At 39.8% G+C, this 6,909-nt stretch overlaps 1 protein-coding gene across 7 annotated transcripts in view; it reads left to right on the top strand.

Moving 5' to 3' along the window:
- The window catches only part of Shld1 (shieldin complex subunit 1), a 127,976-nt gene that overhangs the window by 63,044 nt on the left and 58,023 nt on the right, over positions 1-6,909 (top strand). The window lies entirely within an intron of this gene.

Raw genomic sequence — 6,909 nt, 5'->3', positions numbered from 1 at the left:
TGGGTGGGGGCACCAGCTCTACCTACCGAACTGGGGGGAGGGGGCTTGCGGGGAGGGATGCAGGGACAGGGATAAGTTTGGCAGCGAGCATGCAGCTGCCAGGGGTTTCCACTGGGTGGCTGGTGGAGCAGCATAGATGGCATTTAAAGTCAACTCTGAGTCACTCCCTGAAATGACAGAAATTCAAAGAGAAGGTTCTGGATGCCCTCCAGCAGGCTATTTGACCTTCTGGTCTCTCAATAACCATTTGGTATTGAGCTAATAAGTACAAGTTCACTGCAAAATTGCAGAATCGTTTTTAAATAAAGAAAATAGTTCTCTTGCCTCAGCATAAAAACCATAGGTCTCACTTTGTTCTGCTAAATGTTTGCCCCTGTGCTGTGGATCCCTCGTTCATGTCCGTACTCTCAAATGGCTGATGAGAGGCACGGAAACTTTAGCTTTGGAATGAGGTAGTGTTTGTCATGGAAACTATAATTTCTGTTTAATAAATTTTCTTCTTGCCATGACAACTGGTTGGATTTTTTTAAAGCTTTTTATTTTTCTCAACATGAGCTGCTTCCTTTGGTTTAGCTGAGAATCGTAGACATTTATATCTTATTCAGAGTCTCCAGCGGGAGAGTTTACAAAATAGGTTTTTTTCCAGAGTCTTCACAAGGTTGAATGGGGTAGAAAATTGCAATAGCTGTTAGCTTGCCTGATTAAAGAAAGGGAGATTAATGGTGATTTTCTATGGACTCATTTGTACAAAATATCATGAATGTTGGGAAGTGTCGCTGATGAGGCCTGTGTGGAAACCGTTTCCCTGTGCCCCTTGCCCACACAGCGCTGGCCACAGTGGCTTCCTGGCTGGCCCTTGCCAACCTGTTCCCATCCAGGGCCCTCACCATTTCCTTGTCTGGAGCCTGCCTGCCCTATCTTCACATTGTCCCCTTCCTCACTGCATTTAGGTCTCTGCTTAAATGCCATCATCACAGAGAAGACGCCTGGAGCTTTCTGTCTTAAACAGCACCCCCACCCGGACAGCTCTCTCTGGCAGTCAGGTGGGAAGAGGGTCTGTGTCTGGCAAAGCTGTTCAGAACCCTAAGGAAGCCCCTCAATCCCAGGCCCTCGCCACAGCAGGGGCTTCCAGTTAGTGCAGGAAGTGAAGCCTCACCCTTAACTCTGAACTCACAGCCAGAGATCACGGGCTATGAGAAAATCCTCTATTACAAAACACAGAGACCAAGACTAAGAAGAAATAAGGAACATGGAAGAAACAGAGACAATAATGCAGCAGGAGATATGTACAAAAAACAAAACAACAATCGAGGCAGAAGAAATCATCATAGAAATAATAGAAATACTGCAAAGAACTTAGAGGAACAAAGGGTCACCCAGGTCCACAGCCATGGAGCAACCTGGAGGAGGAGCAGGCGGGTGGGAGCAAGAGGACATAGGGCTCTCAGGAGGGCTTGGGAATGGGGGGTTCCCAGCAGTCTGACATGCAGAAAATTCTCCTGAGAGGCCATTGGAGGATGTGGGCTGAGATGGAGGTAGTTCTAAAGCAAAGCAAGCAAATGGAGAAGAGAACTACCCAAAACCAATATTATACAGTAGAGGAAATGTTCTTAGGATATTTAGCAATGATCAATATTTACGTAGTTACAGTACTATAAACACTGAATATTGCTTTAATAAAAATGGGTGTAACCATATTTAGAGAATAGGGATGTGTGGATGTTAAACCTAAATTTTTAATAATAGGACATCAACATATAATGTCTAAAACTAATCATATTAATGCATACTAGTTGTATGCATCTCCAGCACTTTTTTAATTTTGTATTTTGTGACAATGTCTCTCTAAGTCATGGAGTCTTGTAAGCATATACCACTGACGTGGTTTGATGCACATTTGATTAACAGGAAAGTTTTTCCAGCATGTGGCCGATGAACTTGTCTGGCAAGCTCATTTATTTAACCAAATCCATTTTCATTTGCACACGGAGTAATTAACTCAGGCTCACCTTGTTGGAAGTCATGCTAAAGACATTTATCATTTCCTTCTACACCATGGAGACAGAGTACACTATGGCTCGTGGCTGTTGAGGCTGCAGGCTTATTAAAAATGGAGTAGGGGGCTGGGGATTTAGCTCAGTGGTTTTGCTGCCTGCTGCGCAAGCGCAAGGACCAGAGTTCAATCCCCGGTACCAAAAAAATAAAAAAATAAAAAAATAAAAATAAAAATGGAGTAGGAAAAAAAAATGGAGTAGATGCATCTGATATTAAATTGAGCTTTTTTAATTACTCTAGATTTAATGATGTACCTTTGCCTTGTACTTAATCTTCAGCAAATATTTACCTTCCCGAACTGGAAGATTTACAGTTTATAACTTTGCCATGTCAAATAAAGCATTTTCTCTTTCTTCTGCCTCCAGAAGGATCTCTGTTCAAAATTTGCTTTTAAAATAGATGACACATTCCTTTTTCTGGGGAACATTAAACTTTTCCATCCTATGATTTGTAACTCACCCTTTTCACCCCTCACAGCCTTAGTCTGTACTTACTGATATATTTATTTTAGATACATTTTAGTGTTTTTGTTCTGCTGTCTGAGTCATAGAGAGATAGATGGATGAATGGGTAGTTGGAGATAGGTGTATGGATAGATAAATAGGCAGGCAGTCTGACACAACAAATAGTAATAAGGACAAGTGAAAGTACAGTTTCAGACAAGAATATAGCACAAGCTTTATTCTCAAGCTTTCCAGCCAGTCCATTAGACCTACAATGGTCAGCTTTCCAAGCAGAGCTTAAATAACTGTCATTCTGTTGCACCCAACCAGGTTTCCAAACTTATTGATAAAGGTAGAATCACTAAGATGCTCCATCAGAAAGTCCTCAAATAAACTCAGGATAATTTTGTACCATGAACAACATGTGTGGACCTGGAGTTGGAGGTGGGCATCAAAGCCTGAGCTCTGTCACCATGTGGTGGGAGAAACTCTGCCCCCCACTATTGCAATACTTGTGAATACTTTGTAGACCAAAAATAAAATGGTCAAGTCAATTATTACCTTTTTGAATTTTGAGGAGAAAAACTGCAAGACTAAATTTCTGGAGGTGACATCAGGGTCCATGAGTACAGTAAATTAGAAATTGCTGTTTCTAAGTACAGGCATTTGTCTGTCACGCCTGGAGACTTGCTATCCATGAGCTTGTCTGTGTGCTGTTTTTTTATTCTCATATGTTTTTTATTAGTCTCTGGTGCTGTATATCATGAATTTGAATACTGACTCTGCTACTTATTCACTGAGTGTTTGGAACAAATTTCTTAATCTCCATACCTCAGTTTCATCATCTGTGGATCTGCCAACCTAATACCTATTCCAGTTCCCTTCTAGCACAACTTCTTGTTTTACAGAGGTTGCAAACTTTTTATTTCCAGAATCCCTTGCAGCTAACATATAAGTTAAGGTCTGCTAATAAAATGCATTCCCACAAACCTTTGAATTTAACCTAGATTATGTGGGAAGAGAGTTGGGGCATGGAACTTTCATTTTTAGCTGGTATGTGTGACAGTGAGACAGTGTGATTCTGGAACTAGTCACATATTGACAGCTGGCAGTTCAGCAGGTTCCTCCTGATTTGGAGGCATTTGGATTATAGTAGAAACTGCAGTAGTTTGGAGCAGCTTCTGAATTATTTAGGCTTCTAGTAGTGATGAAGGCAGCAGCCCCTTCATCTGTCCAGCTCTGCTGAATGAGGAGTAATTCCTAAAAGCTTAACCTAGAGTCTGTTTCTGAAGCTCCTGCAACAGTGATGTCAACTATGTTAAACCTCTGACTATTTCTTTCTGCTTAAAGTACCTACTGCGATTTATGCTAGAACAGCCAACTTATGTTGTAGAGTTTCTATGAGATTTGTATCAGTCAGCTTCATGGTACTCTAAGGAAGCAGAGTACTAGAGGCAATTAACTTAGAAAAAAGGTTATTTTGACTCACAGTTCTGGAGGTTCCAGTACAAGATGGGATGGCCTTGTTGCTTTGGGCCTTTGGCAAGGGTGGCACATCACGGTGGGAGCATGTAGTGGAGCAAACTGTTTATGTCCTGAACAAAGAAGCAGGGCCAGGGATTTAGCTCAGTCGTACTGCTGCCACCTGCCTCACAAGCACAAGGTCCTGAGTTTGATCCCCAGTACAAAAAAAAAAAAAGAAGCTAATAAAGAAGCAGAGAGACACTGAGGACCAGGGTCTCACCGTCCCCTCCCAGGGCATGCCCCCCAGTGACCTCCTCACCCTCAAGGTTTACCACCTTCCTAGAGCATCACCCTGCAGACCACGCCTTCAAAACATGGATGCTCATCCAAGCCACAGCAAGGTTTAGTAAGGCTCAGCATTTAGAGTGTTTAGGAGATTATCCAGCATGCTTTTTTTTCTGTCTTGTTTTATTTTTAATCTTGGGGACTTTTCTATCCTTAGTCAATGGTACAACTATACCCATGAATAACATAGATATTTAGTAGTTTGGTTCATTCACTCACTTATTCATATATCCATTCACCAAATCATATGTTGGCTGAATGTCTGTTCTAATCCAGGCATGTTTCAGTTGCCTTAAGCTAGTGGTTACCAACCTAAATGAACATCAGAATCACCTGGGAATCCTTTTGAAAAAACTTCATTTCTGTGCCATATCCAAGACTGAAGATACAGAGCATGTATGTATGTGTAGATATATTTTCAGTTGATCTATAATTTACATACACTATACAAATCTTGTTACAACTTGGTAAATTTTTATATTTGTATATACACATGTGACCACTACCCAGATCAAGATATAGAAAAACAGAAATGTGCATGAAAGATTGTGTATGGATTTGGGGGCTTCTTTTAGGGCTAACGTTTCAAATGCATTTGAATTTCTTTCCACTTAGAGATCAAAAAAATTTAGTCATCCAGAATAACCAGTACAATTAGGTCGTTTTCTATTTTTGTCTTCTTCATACTCTCCATGCTCTTATTCCTTTTCAGGTTTATTCATTTATATGTAAAGGAAATGAATTTAAAGAGGGCCTTGAGTAATAGAAAATTCTAAAATGTCAATAATCCAGTAAATGTCATCAGTAATAACTTCGTGATGCATAACCTCTGCTTCTGTTTATCATTTGATGATGACAAAGTTTATTAACTAAAAGAAAGTTTAATTACTTCAAAGAAGCACTACAGCTTCTTTGGAATCATCTCTTCAAAGACAGAGAATATCGTGAGAGAGTAAAGAATAATTATCTTCCCTTTTTCCCCAAAAGAAGGTTTGGAACTGATATCTTGTTCTGTGGGCCAATGGCTGCACACAGCAGGCAGTGCAGGCAGGAGCTGAGTTAGGAAGATAAAGTTAGTAATTACTTGAAAACCAAATGGAAGCAGTTGATTACATAGAATATATCATCTGCAAAATATCAAGAGCATTTACATTTTTTAATAAAACCAGCCTAGAACAACTTTGAAGTTGAATGATTTTACATAATTGGTGTATGGAATGCAACTTTCAGAAACAAAATGTAGGATGGACATATACTTTTAAGGTGACTGTATGTGATTTGGGATCAGAGTGCAGCATTGGAATACTGTTTGAAGGAGAGAGGAACCACCTTGGTGAATTAAACAGACTTGTCACAAAGGCATGGACTACCTCACATTTCCATATAGCTCTTTCCCCTACCTTCAGGCAAAATCTCCACTAATTGATGTGATATGGATAGCATCCATGCTGCACATCCCTAGTGTGCCTTGGATGTGAGGGCAGCATTTTATTGGTGGTCAGTGAAGAAACCAGTGTCTTCTTCTTCACTTCCAAACAGCCCTGTGTGACTTGGAAAGTATCATTCCATTGCCTTCTTGCCTGCATTGCCTCTTTGGAGACATTCAACTTCATTGCCATCCATTTATGGGGAATTTGTCTTATTTTTATCTTTGGCTTTAAGGAATTGCAGCTGTATTTAGTACACAGGCAACGATTTCTTTTTGTTTATCCTTTTTGTAAAATGTTGTAATTATTAAATTTGAGGATTTAAGCTTTTCAATACTTCTGGAAACTTCCCACTCATGAATTTATTGCGCAGGGCCTTTCCCCATTCTCTCCATCTCCTGAGACTCCAAGTAGATGCACATTAGACTATCTGACTTTGACTTACACATCACCGAATTGTTTTTCTCCATTGCCTTGAATCTCTGTGCTAAATTCTAAGTAATATCTTCAACCCTGATTTTCATTTTTTTAAATTCTCTTTTCAGCTGTGTCTAGTCTTCTGTTTTATTTCCTGATATATAAATATCCATCATTTTAATTTTACATTTTTCTGTAATTAAAATTTTTCCATGTTATTTTTGTTTCTTTTTCTCATTTACCTGTTAGTTTTTTGTAGTCTCTTCTTCCTTACTCAATCTTTCAATTCCCCAGCCCCCCCATACCAGGGCTCAAACTCAGGACCTTGCACTTGCTAGGCAGGTACGGCACCACTGAGCTACATCCCCGGGCCTCAATTCTCTATTTTATTTCTTTAATATATTGAACATATTTGTTTTCATATTCTCTGTCCATTCACTTTGCCTTTAAGTTTCTGTGGGTCTCATTCTGGTGCTCGCTCTTTTTGCTTACTCCATCTCAATCAGAATACCTTTCTTCAGTGTGGATTTTGAGTATTGGTCAGTGGAATTATATGTGTGATTGGGGGGGTGGTATTTTTTGTTTGGGGAGAGGATTGGGAGTATATTCTAAGTCTTAAATTTACAGACACTATGCATTAGGATTATCAGTCTGGAATCATATTAAATACTTGGCTTGGAGGTTTGTAGACCACAAAAATAATCTTAGTGCAGGCTACAAACACTTGTGAGTTCTGGCTTGTGGTTAAATCTCAGAGG

Source organism: Heterocephalus glaber, unplaced genomic scaffold (genome assembly GCF_053883595.1).
Source record: "Heterocephalus glaber isolate CG9 unplaced genomic scaffold, H.glaber_assembly_v1.0 deba00001532, whole genome shotgun sequence".
In the NCBI taxonomy this organism is placed as follows: Eukaryota; Metazoa; Chordata; class Mammalia; order Rodentia; family Bathyergidae; genus Heterocephalus; species Heterocephalus glaber.
This window is presented reverse-complemented; position numbering and strand designations above follow the sequence as displayed.